Consider the following 17,071-nt stretch of genomic DNA (forward strand, 5'->3'; position numbering starts at 1 on the left):
ATTTCTGCGTGCCATTCTTTGCATAGTTTCACTGAAAAATAGCCAATGGTTGCTGAGAAGCTAGATTTCTTAATCGAGCAGTTCTTAACCAGCTCACCTCCAAAGAATCAGCAGACAAAAACCTTAGTGACTGTCACCGATAATTCATTCTGCATGATGTAGCAAATACACCCTTATACACTCAGTCCCAAGAAACCAAGTGGGTTTGACTAGTTGTGAAACACTAAGCACCAATCTTTTAACAGAGGAAAACATTCAGATAAAATAAAACCACAGATTATAACAAGGGTTAATGTTGAAACAAGGATACATTTGGCATTGCTGTCTGTAGACCTCTCATGTCCTAATGGCACTGAGAAGTTATTGATGTTGCCTAACTTCTACTGAAGTCTATTACCAGAATGTAGGGCACTAGAGCTATAGCCTCAGGAACTGCATGCTATGCTTATGAATGGGAAATATACTGACATGGTGCTGTTTCTCCTTGAATGGCCCCAGGAAACTGAAAGAACTGTTAAGAATCACCACAACATTTTGGGAAGCATTGCGTATCTGCAATGTGGAATTGTACAACCTTCACTGGGGTATAATATCTAACCAGTGTAGCAAAGTAAGAGCCAACACGCTGACCAACAACTAGGGAATGAATCAAGGACCTCCAGAATGAAAACCAAGGGCTGACACAGCTTGAGATGCAGAACCTGTACGACAGGCTTATAACTTCTGTAGATGTAGACAGACAAAGAACTTTCAAACACACAAGCAGGTCACACTAATACAGTTTTCCAGAACTACCAGCAATATCAAAGATGCAATTACTTTTCTTGCAGCTTTTCATCATGTCCAGAAAATACTGAGCATCGTAGGATTTCTGATCTATATATATTTTGATAGGTAATGGTAGAAGTATCCAATATGTAATAAGGATACTTAAAACGGGGGAAGGAATTTTAAGTGTTAAAACATCACCCAGAAGAAACAGCAGTCAAAAGTAAAGTGAAAATAAAATAGATACTTGAAAAAAATATAGGTATTTCCTTAAATACTTAAGTTTAGCATCAAGTTCCCTTGATAACACTGCTGAAGATAGTGTTAATGTAGAAAGAGCAGGTGTTAAGTGCAAATGCTTGTGTCATGCAATCGGTTACAAGGAAGATCAATAAGGAGCTAGAGCATTAAATTTCAAATACTGCAACTGTCATGCCCATTACATAGTATTTGAACAGCTTCGTAGGCCAATACAAAATTGTTGACTCTTGATATTTTTTTACAGAGTTAAATTATTTTCCAGGGATTTTATTAGCACAATAAGCACTATGAAAGTATAAAAGCACTTACATACTGGGTGAAATTTTAAGACCTTTACAGCCTTCCAAGACATCATATTTGATTATTTAACTGTATTCTTCACTCTGGGATGAAAAGACAGGAAGATGGTTGAAAACCTTAAAGATAAAAGGAAATGTATTCCAGGAACACTTTTCTTTTGTGTTAGTCACATTTCACCAGATACAGAGCCAATATATTTTAAAGGAGGTATTTACAAGATAATTCTTGAGAGTATATGCCACAATTAACAAAATCACTGCAGACAGAATACACAGAAGGAAGAGGTATGCTAGGTCCCCCGAGGTTCAGCTGCAGAAGCAGCACCTTGCTTCCTGCCTCTGCTCTTCAATCTGTGTGATTTGTCCTTTTCAAGGACATGATAAACACAGATTTTCCTTCAAACATTTCTCATACCAGAGGAGTCTTTGAGCAGAAGCTTTGTGCAATTCCCCCTCCTCTCCACAAAACAATTTAAAGGCAGCCATCACTGATTTGTTATCATGGTTACAACAAATTTGGTGTCATAAAAATTGTCAACATATTTCCAAAACAGCACAACCATTGAGATATTATTTTTGAAGCTACACAGGAGTACAATGTTAATACAACTGCATCATTTTTTACAAATTATTTTCAAGGGCATAAAAGTTACAGATCACATTATGTACATAAATTTAACATATGTATCAGTATTTGTACAAGAGTATTCAGTGGCAAAAAGTGCAATTTGGAACATTTTATACACTTATAAGAGTAACCCGTGTAATAGATGCACAGACATTGTTTTGTATTTATAACATAATTATTTTCTAATTTTGCGTAAACTATGCCATTGGACAAATGATGATAACAACACTCACTTAGAAAACGTATAAACTGCAGTTGTTGCCTTAACTTCATAAGACAACTATTAATGAAACACTGTTGAATTATAGCATATAAGTTCAAGAAGGATATTGCTATCTGGGGTTTGCTGAAAGAAGAGGGTTTTTTTTGTAACAAAAATTATTTAAAGAAAAAACCTCATAATGAACAATGCAAACATAGTAAACAATTCTAAGTTAATTAATTTTGTTCAGTTTGAAGGCTTTGTTTTGTTCACAGCCTCTGGAATAAGCCACCTGGGGAACAGAAAGCTAACATTTAAGTTGGCAGACAATGATTAGCAAAATTCAGGGTCTGAAAGAAGGTTAGGCAAGTTCAGACCAGAAACAGGGAGCACAATTTAAAAGAAAGAATAATTAACCATTGGAGCAGATCACCACTGTGTGAGATGAATTCTCCCTCATGGGAATTCTTTTTAATATCAAGTTTGGATGTTTTTCTAAATGATACATTTTAGTTTAGTGGTTCCCAATCTGTTTAGACCAGGAAACTGCAATGAATCATCCATATTTCCTTAAGAAGTTCTGCGCATGCAGCCTAACCAAACAAACTGAAGGCAGCAGAGCCACACTGACTGAAAGTTTGATGCATCTTATTCCTCAGTTTGGTTTTGATTCGTCACTTTGCCAGTCACCAGTGGTCAGTGAATCGGGAGACCCTGGTCTACTTCTGTAAGAATACATTTTACTGAAGTCCTAAAGCTGGTGTTAGAAATTCTCTTCTGCCTCACAACTCAATACAAACTTAGACAGGAGTTTGTCGGGATCTGTATTTCATAGTACTTGGAACATCTACAGTACTATCATAAGGTTAAAGAACTACAGCTAAAGGAAGGACTATTCAATTTTCTTTCACATTTTATTCTTAAACTGACTTTGCATAATTTAAAGAATAGGCTTAGGGTATACTAAGAGATAAAATACAAGAAAGCACTGATCTGCTATGAAAGAAGTAGATCTGGTAAGCCATTTGCTTTGTGCCAAACCAAGGCAAATTTCATAATGCAAATCAACATTTTGCGTAAGAATACATTTGTTAAGTAAACTTAGGATCTGTTACTTTTTCAAATAATGCTGTCTTAATAAAGCAATCCTAGCTCTTGCAAAGGCCAATACATAATTTCCAGTTTTCATTTTTATTACTTGCATATACAGACCTTATTTCTTGTTAACTTTTTCCCCTCGCTTGCAATGATCAGGTGTAATTTTGCAGAGCAGCACTACTCAACTATAATGGACATGTGCAAAAATTATTTCTTGAGTCTTCTGTGTACATTTGTTCAGGGAAACTTTTGTCTGTCCTTTCTCCCCAAACACTTATATTCCTAATTGGTCTAAGAGTAGATAGTCCTGCTGCTATCACTGTCTGTACTTTGTGAATGTGAAGTAGTACAGTAGTGACAAGACTTTTTAAAAATCATCTCTTCCCTTCTCCATGCCATTCTCAGACACAGGCTGGATTTCTGAAGGTGAAAAAGAGAGAGGCTGGCAGAGAGAGGACCATTCTCTAAACAAAGGAAGAGAGGCAACCATACTGATCCATAACAGGTACTAAAGCTGTACCAGGCTAATAGGAAAATGCAGACGTGTTTAATCAACTGTGGAGTAACATTCAAAATTGAATCCATGAAATGACCAATAAAGAAAAAGCACCAAATAGTCTCTAACTGTATTTTTAAGTAAATATTTGTATGTGTTATATAAGAACATCATCAAAAAGCCATAAAAAGGTAAATTAGTACAAGGAAAGGAACAGGAATGGTGAGGAGAGTAAAAACCCGTTATAAAAAGAGATATGTACACAAAATTAAAAAATCCTAATATGGAAATACAACTTGACAAAGAGAAGGATTGTTCTGAACTATCATAAAATTATTTTTAAAGTCATGCAGGCAAGTCTCTGTCCAAACGAAAACATTACGGACACCTTAAAATTCTAAACTCTCTTGCTTCCTTAAAGCATATGTCAAAGACAAGAATAAATAAATTTCATTTCCCTCAGAATGTCTACAAGGACTTGAGTCAACCATTTTATAATTTGATATAGTGGTTTTATATGTTGGGGTACTCTCAACCTGAAATTCAAAAATCTAGAATCTAGGCCACCCTTTTTGACACATAGTATGCATGTATGTGTTAAAACCATCTGAGTGACAGCAGCTCAGATGCATTAATAAGGGAGGCTGAGGGCAAGGAACTGACATTAAGAGAAAGCTGCCAGAACCACCTTTGTTCGTATTTGCTGGCTTAACATGCTGTATTACTTCCCCTGTTACAATGGAATTGCTTCAGTGGTAACTTGAATTCAAGAACGGCTAGGTGAAAAAAGAATGAACAATGTAGGATAAAAAAAAAAAATATTGGAAGGGAGGATTTTAAAATTAAATAATACCAGACAACTGCAAGAGCTTATGACCAACATTTAACACTACGTATGCTGCAATTCCCATCTAAACTAGAAGTGACAAAGCTTTGAATGTCTCCATGCAGAGCTGAGCTTCCATATGACAAATGCTTCAAATCACTGTTACTTGAATTAATTAATTATATAGGAATTTCATTAGATTTTTACTTAAGTGTTTAACTAAAAAAACTACCTTTACCTAATAATTTTGGGAACCCTTAACTCTATCTGTCCTTGCCACTGCATTTGGAAAGAAACATGACAGGGATCCCTATCACAGCATTTGTTCAAGGACCTTTTCTTTTTAATTCCATCACAATAATTTTCAACATACTCACTCATTTCCAGCTAATAAAGTGCAAAAAAAGCAAGATATGTTTAACACAGGCTTCCCACCTCTATTTTCATACTAAGCAGCGTAACCGTTTGAACATCATGACAGCAGAAAGATCACCTTTAACAAGCATTTGAGAATTGTTCCTCTAGAACAAAGTACAGCGATCTGTACCAAACTTCATAAAGCATTACAACAGGCTTCTAAAGCATGCCATTGTTAAAAGACAGTGTACTCTAATTTCTATAGCTCCTCGTTCAATTTCTTTTGTTCTTTAAGTTGACAAGTTAACTGTTCTGTGCTTACAAGTGTTCAATAGCCTATTACAAAAAGGCTCAAATTTGTTTGCATTACACACCACGAGGATTAAAAAGGAGTTAATATATATCTATTCAAAACTATTGTGCAGAAAATAGCTGTGTTGTACAGGGCTTAGGCTGTGACCCGCTTAACTTTATTCATAGAATGCACAATCCATCACGTACAAAAACACAGAGGAAAATGTGAGGTGTTAGTAAGTACCGCTGTTAGTGAGAAATTCTGCTAATTATTACACCAAATAAGCATAGCCAACAGGCCAGAGCTGTGAGAGGGCATGTTTCAGGGCATTAAATGGCTGCCTTGGATGGAGATGAATATATTACACTATGCCCTTTAACAATAAAACAATTTCCCTGACACTTACAAATCCAGGCAGCTCTAGTAGCGCAGATGAAGAGCTCAAGACTGTACTTGGCATACAACGATGTTTCAGTGCCACCTAGTGACGTGCACTTTAACTTTACTGTCTCTTAAGATTTATAGTACACGAAAAGTTCAAAAGCTAATTCGGCTCAAGCGTGGAGTCCGCACAGTACCGAAGAGAAGCCTCACTCTTTGCCAAGAAAAGACAAAGAGAGGTCATGAAGAGACAAACTCCTCCCCTTGCTTTATAACTAAAACATACGCTTCCTTAAATAGCTGATAAAGCATTACATACATTTTTATTACAGCCTGCTCTTACAGTCAAAAAATCAGAGAAAAGCCTTGCAGGAAAGGACAAAACCGGGTATATTTTAAAGCCTATACCAAGCACAAGAAGGTTTAGATAGCTTGGATATTCTATGAAATTGATTTTAGGAAAATATTCCATCAACTTAATTTTCAAAATGATTTTTTTCCCCGTTTGAATGGACTTAATTTATTATTATTATTTTTATCTGGAGTGCCTTCACAGCTTAAGAAAGCATTTTAGAGACTGTAAACTTCGCACATTCATTCCTTGTTTGCATTTTGACACTTTGTATACTTCTGCCACTGTATTTATTATCACTACAATGGAGATTACAGCCATTTCACATCTCCGTTATCCTGTTGCGCTTCTGCTGATTAGTATTGCAGATTAGTACTGCAGCTGAATGTTTAGGTTGATGCAAACTAACTAAACTTTGCAGTGCAACCTAGCCCAAGAGAAGCTGTGAAGAGGCTGAAATATATTTTATGCTGAATATAAATTAATCTGTGTGTTGAATACCAGCACAATTGTCTACCAATGAAAAAAAAATTATACATTTACATGCTTAGATCAAGTTAAAAGCACAGATTGCAAAAAAGATGCTAATATAATCCCTGACATTAGTCTCTGCATTTTTATTTCACAAGATTTTTACAGGAAAAGGCAAGTAGAAGTCTTTATGTTCACTAGCCAGTTAGCACATGGACACCATTTATTCATGGACACTTTACATATCGATGAATAAATTAAAAATTCTGCATCTGAACCCCACATCTATTATCATGAAATGGATAGCAACATATTAATACTTTATAGTACTAGTTTCAGCAGAAAACCACCCTCAACAAAGCTGCTTCCTATTACTGGCATTAAATTCCCACTTCAAGTGCCTCATGACTAAATTTTGTCTTCTTAATTTCATTAAGCTAAATGAAACTAATATATTTTAGGGTACATTTTTGAACTGCACACTACAGAACAAGGAAACAAAATCTGAAAAAAAATCTAAAATCTCCACAAGGCAGACTTACTACTACAGGAGGACACTAAGTGCCTGTTTTGATTTAAATATAACCTCTATCACAAAATTTAAAGAAAGATGCTTAGAGTTTGCTTTAAAGATAATTCTTCCAAATTCTGAAGCAGCAAGGAAAAGTGTGAGGGGGAAGAATGAAGAAGAGGAATAATGGCTTTTAAAACATTGCTCATGAAAACATTACACAGGCTGCAACAGAACTACACTTGCAAAAAGAGTTTGTCTAATGTAATTTCCCTACTCCAAACTCAGTGAAATCAAAATATAAGATTTTAGCAAGGTTTTGCATGTGCTCGGATTCTGATTATTACAGGGTCTGGACCTTGGAGATTGTATGATGAACAAAGAATCTTCTTCATTTATCTATCTGCATCAAAAAAACCCACTGAAATTATGTGCAATGAAAGAAGATTCTCAAGTTAAAATTCTCATTCTGATGGTTAGATTAAGACAACACAACCTTGTGGATTAAACCTTCTATTGTATTAGCCAAATAGTTATGATGTAAAGTGCCTAGGTACTGAAGCACTTAAAAAGCCCTTAGAAATCCAACTGGGGAGTGAGTGGGCAGCACACTGTAACTAAGTTTGGAAACCTCTACCGCAAATATACGTTAGATGTTTTAGTCTACATCCTGCCTTAGGACCTAAACTGCTGACACGAGAATCAATATTGTCCCTACTTTAAATAGCAAATAAAAAAAGAAGATGATCTTATTCCTTACATGTCATACAGAATTCTACTCATGGCTTCTCAAACTATACTTCCAGCTTCAAAGAAAGTAATTGTATTTCCTGAAGTACTTTCACTGCTATCGCATCTTAGAAAGCTTAAATGAGAAGACTGGAAGAAAGATGCTCTGATACAAAGCAATGACAGTGTAACAGTTAAGGAACTGTGGAGTCCACAAGAGAAAGAAGGCAGTATTAACAGCAAAAACCAACTCTAACTCTCTGTTTACCGTGGCAATAAAAAAAAAGTTCAAAGTTTGATGATCACTGAATTATATTATTATTGTCCAAGCTTTTAAGAATCTGTTATATTTTATTGCTTTTACAAGAATACTTCATTTTATCTATCAGCATTTGTATTAGAAAGAAAGAAGATTTAAACTAGAATAACTCCTGATGAGCATGTTAGAAGTTTTCATCCAGAAAGATCCCAAACTACTAATTGCCTTGAGAAATACATGTAGATCTTCTACTCCAAAACAGCTATCTTTTCTTAAGGATCCTGAGGCGTGCTGCCCTCTGAAAGCCAGGGGTACGCTGCTTTACTAGATTCCAGATGCAATCTTAAAGTTAAGTGCTGCATAATTTCCAATTCTTGACATCCAAAAAGCAAACAAGGAATATGGGGCAAGTTTTAGACAGTGGAATGAGCCCACTTGGGCTTCTCTTCAGTTCAGTCCCCATTCAAAACATCTCTGTTCACAGCCACTAGCATCAAGCTATCAACATTCTAGCTCTGTACTCCACATCAATTTTACAGCCACAGAGGAATGCTTCTCAAAACAGCTATCACCTGCAAAACTTCTTGCCTCAAAGTAAAACTCATCCAAGAAGAGAACGTCACATTAAATTTCTTTTGTAAAGCATATCATTCACATACTTGCAGGAATATGACATTTTTCCCCCCTTGCAGTATACCAACCCTTTCCTCCACAGGATTAAGATTCTTTCCTTAACAACTGGAAAAATGTATTTGCCCTTACACTTCAAGAAAGGCTTGACTAATCAATGCTCAACTGGTCATATGCCTTAGATATTCCACGTTCATAATCATTCATATTCTCAAGGATGCTGATTATTTACGAACATTGAATGGCTACCCATGCTGAAGGCATCTCTAAGAAATGAATTGCTAAGCATCCTTCCAACAAAAGCAGTAAGCAAGGGAAGAATTCTAAGCAAAAAAGTAAAACAAAGTTTCCAGTATCCACTTCCAAGGAATTATCTTTGCCACAAAATATTAAAACAAAACAAAAAAACAACCTCAGTGATGACTTAAGGCAACAAATTCTAAAATTGCGGTCTATGTTCTCTTTTGCTATTTCAAGAAAATGAATATATGAAAAGGTGGCTTGATAGCACTCCATTTTCAATATTAATTTGTTTTAATTACATGACATGACAGATCATTAAATGCAAACAGGTTCATCATAGTAACACAAGCTTCATAGAGTATTTTAAAAAAATTCAATTTACAGTCATCTTTGTTTTATTTCTTTCCTATAACTGAAAGCTATTTGGAATGCATTAAAAAGCATAAGAACCTCCAACAAAATTCATCTCCTCTTCAGTACAAAAATTAAGTTGTTATCCCATGCTTCTGATACAGTAATTTCCTTTTAAAATTATGTGGAAAATCAAGTGTGACCTATTTTAAAAAGTGCAGTGCAAGCAATACCAACTGTTCTACAATCATCATTTGCAGGTTCCCCAAAAAAAAAACAAAACAAGGGCACATAAACAAGTATCACGCACTTGAAGGACTCAGTAGTGGAAAGGGCAGAAGGGAGAAGGGTATTGCTTCTTGCTTTCATGCATTCTTTTGAGTATAGCCACAGTACAACTTTCTTTTGGACACAATTCTCAAGACAGCTCCTATCTTAGAAAATCCAATATAGAAGTAAAGCAGAGTGATTCTGAGCTTCTAGTAACATACAGGTCAAAACATACTTTTGGTTAATATTAAACATTTGATTATTATCCAATTATTAATTCTTATTCTTGAACTTAGTAATCATTTTTACATTATAGTAGGCCTGGAGTGATATTAACACCAGGAGGTTATACCGATGAAGTTTTGAAAATTGTCTTGTATGACAGTGAAGCTTCACAGATTTTAAAATGCTGTATAAAATAGGTAGAGTGAAATACAGTAGTTGTGAGTCCCAAACAACTATTTTTATAATATGCGTCTTACCAAGAAATGCTGCTAGTTATTAACAGAAAGTGGTCCTATAGAAAGGTATACTATATTACACTGGCTTTTATCCACCTTACTGCAGAGACAGTCTCTTTTCTGCTGTCAAGATGCTTTTGCTATATGTAAATATTTAATGTTATTACCATCATTCACTCAGTGCTCATATTGTCTGATCAAGCATCTATTACTGTCTGCTAGATACACTTGAGGATAACATTTATTCATGTCTACTGCTCAGTCATATGAAGGCCTTACTTCTCAAAGGTTCTTCAAAGTTCAATAATTTATTAAACACTATGCACAAAGGTCTGTATCATTTGCAAAAACACCTAACTGTAGAGTATGCAAAACTAGGATTTGACTTGTGCAAGTGTATGCACTGAATGCATGGAATAGGCTACAGCAGTTTATACAATACCAAGACCGTACTTTTATTCAGGGTTCTGTAAGCAATTTAAATTACAGAAATAAATTTTATGTTACCAGAACTCCCAGGTAAGAAAAACAGATTTTAATAGGAGTATACTGCATGCATTTTAGTTAACATAATTCTCTGAAAACCAGTCAAAATAAACATCAGCAGTCGGTTTTACCCCTAGTTGTAGTTGCGTGCATCACAATGTTTTTGTACTTACCTGAATTCATAGTACTGTATGTAATAAATATATCACAAGATTTTATCATCAATATTTGATACATCTTCCAATAAAATACCTTAAAAATCAGATTTCCAAAACACTGACGACCTGTTAAGACAGACAAGACAAATTGCCATAGTCCTCAAAAGGCTTGCCTAGGATTAAACAGGTCTCTTCAAATCAATCTCTCAGTTTGCATGTAACAGAGAAATCTGAATATGAAATATATAAAATGAAGCACAATATATCATAACCTATAGCCTTAATTTCACCTGCATACAAAAAGTCAAATGAGGACAGGGAGTGACAGGGTTTTCAAGGTGCTTAAGGCTGGTCTGTTTGTTCAATCTTCTAAGACTTAAGAAGAAGTACCTAAGCAGGGAGAGCTTATAAAAGTCCCATCCAAAAGAACAAAAGAGAAGCCTTTAACAAGAAGATATTTGAAATATATTACTGTCACAATTTTTAAGGAAAAAGTTGTTGTTGAAATAAAAGAAAAATAATTAGCTCTATGAGAAGCAGGACAGTCTCTCTAATGGTCTGAAAAAAGTTTTTGTTTCAAATCTCAGTTTTAGTTCACACAAAAAGGAATTGTTAGATTATTTTTTTTTTAAGGAAACAGTAAGCATCACAAACAGACCATCACAGAAAGCGCAAGGCAACACAATTATTCCTTCTATCCCAGTGGACCATCACCCTTTACGAACATATGACAAGATCCAGCTATTCATCAACAGGCTAGAAGGAAACGAAAACGTTGAATTCAAAAGATCTGCCTTTCAGTTAACATCCTTAATGTAAATTAGGGTTAAATGTGAATAAAATTAATATTTAATCACTTGAAAAACTTCCATTCCTTTCTTCTCTTTAAACACTAAAACTTAATTATAAAATAATGTAAAACAAGTGTAAATTTAAAAGAATCATTTTGAAGATTTGCATTAATAGTTCAAGACCTATTGACACTGAAGAAAAGAAGGGGAATCCCAACATTATGTTGCTTTAAAGTAACGTGTGATTCTATGCCTTGCCAACAGACAGCAGGAGCCCAAAGACACGAGGGAGTGCTGCGGTAGGCAAGAAGGGAGACAGCAGCATGGAATGGCATTGCAGGAGGACAGCATAGCAAGGCTGACCTCCGTTAAAAGGTATGACTGCAGGAGGGGGGGAGTGTTGGGGAGAAGAAACCCAATGTTCAAACTGCTAGAACCGGGTCTTAATATAGTGCTTCACTTTTCACCACGAAATAAAAAGTTCATATCATATAAGGGCACCATCCAATATTTAATTATGATGCAGCATTACACAGAAAATAGTGCAAAATCAGGAAAAAAAGCATCTGGCATTTTACACGGTAAAACCCCAACATATAAAAGCTCAGATTTTAAAAATTTTTATCTCCGTGAAAGGCAATTTGGCTGTACATAACTGAAGGGGCTCACTCTACCATTCTTCTCTATGGAAACTTTGAACTAAACCCAGGTTAGAAGTTGTTTCCACAAATAGTAATGAAATTCAAAATCTCTGAAGTGTTTCCCATTCCTTCCTGGAACATAACTGAAGCAATTTGTCACTTGCAAAAAACATGCACAAATAAAAGACAAGAGCGAGCTTTCATGGGAAGCAGCAGTCACACAGGGTATGTATTTGAATACTGAAAACCCAAATCCAAGAACTTCTTTCAAATCAGCTTTTGACTACTCAAGGAGTTGAAATCTTTACCTTCCTCTCTTACACCCTAAAATTTCCCCCTGCACCTGCTAAACTTCTTTTGACTAGAATTCTCTTGAAGTTATAACCTACTTCAAAAAAAAAATTTGGCTTCTATGAGGAGGCAGCATGTTCTGTGAAAAACAGTTATGTAAGCAACATAGTGAATTCTAATATTAACATCATTCAACAAATAAATCCAGCAGCATTGTCTACCACTAAAGCATATCATTCTCAGAAGTTTGATTTTATTAAAGAGAACACACTACTAATAGACACCATTGCTTGATCTCGCAAACTATATATGAACATAATGCAACTTTTCCTTCCAAAGGGAAAACTCAAAATCAGTTGAGTACTATGGTTAACCTTTCCAAATACGGAGATGCTCAGTTGCACTGTACAGCATATTTCTCCTTGGAACAAGCACAGGTGGTCATTTCATTTCTGCCCTACTCAAGTCAAAGATAAGATATATAGAGAGATAGACAGATATAAATATATATGTATTTATATATATATATAAAAAGTTGGTTTTAGCAAACAGCATCAAAATAAGAAAGAGGAAATCGATTACCTGCAAAATATTTTTTTCCATACAAAGAACCCAGTGGTCCTCCGAAACTATAAAGGTTTATTACACTTGACCATCACAATGCTGGTATTTTGTTAAATCCCTTTTTCTAGTTACTTAACTTCTGCTAATTGAACTTCACTAATGCTTAGTAAAAGAAAGAGGTCTGATTTCAAATAATAGGTTTTCTTGCCCCTTTCTGCAATCACTTTGTTTACATGGACTTTGTTGACTGTACTCTACCACACAACATTTTAAAACCTGAATCCCAATCAGGGCTACCCTCATTAAAAATATGACCTTTCACCTTCTATGAAGCACTGCTAACATAAATTACATTTTGTTGTAGCCCAAAGGTGATAGAGATGAGAGCAGGATAAACAAGGTATAATACAAAAGCCCGTTGGGTCAGCCTTTCATTACAGCCCTTTCAAAAGCTATTAATCTCGCTTGTAGTCAGTAGGCTGAAAATAATTACTTCTTCTAACCTATGTTGTACTCAAAAGTAGCAGTAAGGACAGGTCATGCAAGACGCAAATAATTCTTGGTCCTCATAAAACCACTTCAAATGGTATTAGGTGAGCATCATGGCATGTTACTTCAAATCTCACTGACAGGAGGAATCTCAGCAGCATCAATTGTACATTATGCTATGTCATATCAGCTGCATTTGGCCATAATACACCACAAAGAGTGGATAAGACTTAATCATGGTAAATTCAAAGCAACTATAAAATAGTTTTTTAGCTTTTAAAATGCGAATAGAAAATGCTACTCAAGTTCAGCTTAATTTACCTTTCAAATCAGAGTCCCCATTTAAAACAATATAAGAAGAAAAGAACCTTACTTACCTTCAGTCTACTTAGTGTGTCTTGGTTGCCTTCTGACTTACAAGAATTAATACTGACCTTTATCACATTAAAAGAACAAAAATTCTCATGTTGGTAGGGAACATGAGGATCCCGGGAATCACACATTACTAGACAGCAGCTCAGTATCAAAATTAAACTTGATAACTCAATGATAGTTGTAAGTACTGTCTGGAGAATAGATAGTTACTTCAAAATTAGATCTTAAGAAAAGCTTGCTGACAACTACCAGGCTACTAACAAATTTGTGATGAACTGTATACACAAAAAGTAGTATTCCCCCAACTAAAACGTTTGCTTAAAAAAATATTCAACTGAGCATAAGTCATGTGCAGATGGTTCTAGAATAAAGTGAATTTAAATACTGCCTGAGAGTTCTGCCAACTAACAGCAACCTAGTGCTTATTCATCTGAACTAAATAGCTAAGTGATAACAAGGAGGGGGAAAAAAGCACCCCACAGAAATTTTGGGTTGTGCAACACGAACAAAAATTCTATGCTGATTTAATCACATCAGCATTTTACACATAACTGTGAGAGACCACGTCCATAGTATGTAGAACAACAGAGATTCATTCTCACTTAGCGCTTCTAAGAGCTACTGTAAGATGAAGAATACTGTGGGACACTAACTGAAACTTCGCTGCTTTTTTTTTTTTAATCTACTGGTAAACTATTAAGCCAATTACACACTTAAAAGTTATAGCCAATTCTTATCAAAGCCCCTTACAAAACTTCTACTGAAATCTCTGAAAAGACAACTAAACATTTAATGCACTGGTAACAAATGGCTGGAGGGGGGGGGGGGAAAAACCAACCCCAAACAACAAAACAACCTCCCAAACAAAAAACACTTGCTGTTGTGTTTTTGTAGTGAAAGCCTAGATTTCCTAAAGCTTTTTTTTTGGGGGGGTGGGGGTGGGGTGGGGTGTGGGTGTGTCATTGCTACTATTATTATAAAGTTCTAACAGCATATCCTACTGGTTAGTACACACCTGGAGTCAGAAGAACCTTTTATTCAATTTCCAGTGCTAATTTCCTAATTTTGCCTTGAATATGACCAAATCAATCAGTTTTCCTAAGGCTCTTTTCTCCAGTCCTCTATCTTCCTCCAAGATTGTTTCAAGCCTTAAAAAACATCAAGAAACTCTCACATTAATAATTTCAATCAAATAGTCATTCTGTCCCTAAACTAGCATATAAAGAGTCTGTTATGAAATAATGCCATCTGCAGATGTAAGTAGAAGTGATAACATCTGGTTAAATTTGGATCCAACCAAAGGGAGTACAATGCCAGCGACTTCAGCACAGCTACATCATCCCACATCAGATCTACCTTCAATGATCAAGAAAATCAAGATGATGAAAGAAAGTAGGTTTGGTGCCTAGCTATACAACTATCAAACAGCTCAGGAATCTGCCCAAGGACAAAGGTAGACATGCCAAAAAAAAGGCAGATAACTGCAAAACAAATAGTAACTAACATTCAAGAAAACAAAAGTAATTCTGAAAGAGATTAGTGTGACTACAGGCATTTTAGACATCTAGCCTCACTCAAGCAGTGTGAGAGGACTCGGAGAAAGGTCCAATGCTTTGGGAATCTCTCTCTTCCCCCTTCCAAATAAAAGTAGACGTTCCTATATTTCAAAGAACCAGGCACAAACCCAGGTAACAAGCCAGTCCTTATGAAATACAATGACAGATTTTAGTAGTAGGCAACAATGATTTTGTCTACCCGCATCTTTCTTTTGGTACTTCATGACCAATTACGGTAAAAGTTGCTCAACAGGATGCATACACAAGAAAATTCCTGTCACAGAGCAGATGCAAATTTAATTACTTTAAGTTAAACCTTCCGTCTTGTCTAGAGGTCCTTCAAAAATGCAACTGTAAACAAGCACTACATTGCAATCAGGTGTCAAGGGCTTATTTGATCTCTTAGAAAATATGTCACAAATCACTGGCAGAAAGTGGGTCGAGAGGGAGAACAAAGGAAAAAACTGTCAATGGACTAGGTAGCTCATGTGAGCGTGCCTATTAGTGCACTGGATCTTTCTGCTCCTGTCTAATGCTGCCCATATAAAACCTTCTTAGTTTGACAGTGTTCTGTTATCCTGCATTTGATGTAATTTTTCTGTAGTAAGGAAAAAAAAAAAAAATCTGTGAAGAGAACTGATAGAGTAACCAGAAAAAACACTGAAGATACCAAAATTATTCTGCTAAAATACTAGTTTTGTGCTATTCTTCATTTGTTGTATGTTACATAACTTCTAAAAAGCTTTACATTTTAGAGAAAACAATCACATAAAAGCTGAAAGGAAATTAACTTTACTTTGCAATAGAATTATAGATGGCTGCAAACAAATAACAGGTAACATGTTCTCTTAAGGAAAATTTACAATATTGCACAACTGGCTGGAAGCAAAGCATGCGTATGTGGTGCACACATTTCACCTTTCACTGAAGCACCAGGTACTTTTTGGTACATTAGGCGAAGTATCAGACAGCTCTCTGCAGTCTTCCGGTGGTCCTGAAATTCTAGTAGATCACTGCTCATTATGAATCCCTGCACTACCACGTAGCTCAGAATGGACAGAGTTTAAATGACAAAGTATCAGTAATTTTAAGAAATTTGTGAATACACAACTACGAAGACATACCTCTTATGGCAGGAAGACTGGGTAAGTATTTTATTTAGTAGAAGAGTCCACTAGATGTACATAAGTGTACAGTTTCCTGCACACACTCAGTTAAACCATATGACTGCATAGTTAAAAATATAATTTAAAAATTCATTAAAAAGTCAAGACTATATATGCCAAACATCTCTCAGAGTTCTTTTGAGATCTGTGGAATTAAACAATAGATGAATTGTGCAACTTCAGCAACAAAGACTAACTGGTCTGCATAGCACAGCTTGTCTGTTATAAAGTACACACTGTGTGTGTAGAGGGGAACTACCCCAAAATACATTGTGCCATGGTAGTCATAATAGTCGGAGGCAAGGTAACAGCTGTAGGTATGTCTTTTATAAGATCACACAGAATCACCAGGCAAAGTCAGACTCGCTTTAGGGCACACAAGCCCTTCTTCAGCCTTCTAACTTTTATAACCTTACAAGTTGGTCTAATACATATTACCTCTACCTATCAAACTTGACTTAACACAGCAAGGAAAATATCAGAACTGCTATTCTTAACATTACATACTCAAATACCGCTGTCAGAAACTTGAACTTCATTTTCTCCGACTCAACCAGCATAACTTCTACATAACAGTAATTGGAGATTTTCTGTTTAAGTGCCTATCTGTTCTGAAAAAAAACTCAATTGTGGTTATTAATTATGGTTCCTCTATGTACTAAATTA

The 17,071-nt window shown here is 35.6% G+C and overlaps 1 protein-coding gene across 9 annotated transcripts in view; it reads right to left on the reverse strand.

Annotated features, from left to right (window-relative positions):
• The window catches only part of FTO (FTO alpha-ketoglutarate dependent dioxygenase), a 258,747-nt gene that overhangs the window by 219,952 nt on the left and 21,724 nt on the right, over nucleotides 1–17,071 (reverse strand). The window lies entirely within an intron of this gene.

Source organism: Calonectris borealis, chromosome 12 (assembly GCF_964195595.1).
Source record: "Calonectris borealis chromosome 12, bCalBor7.hap1.2, whole genome shotgun sequence".
Taxonomy (NCBI): domain Eukaryota; kingdom Metazoa; phylum Chordata; class Aves; order Procellariiformes; family Procellariidae; genus Calonectris; species Calonectris borealis.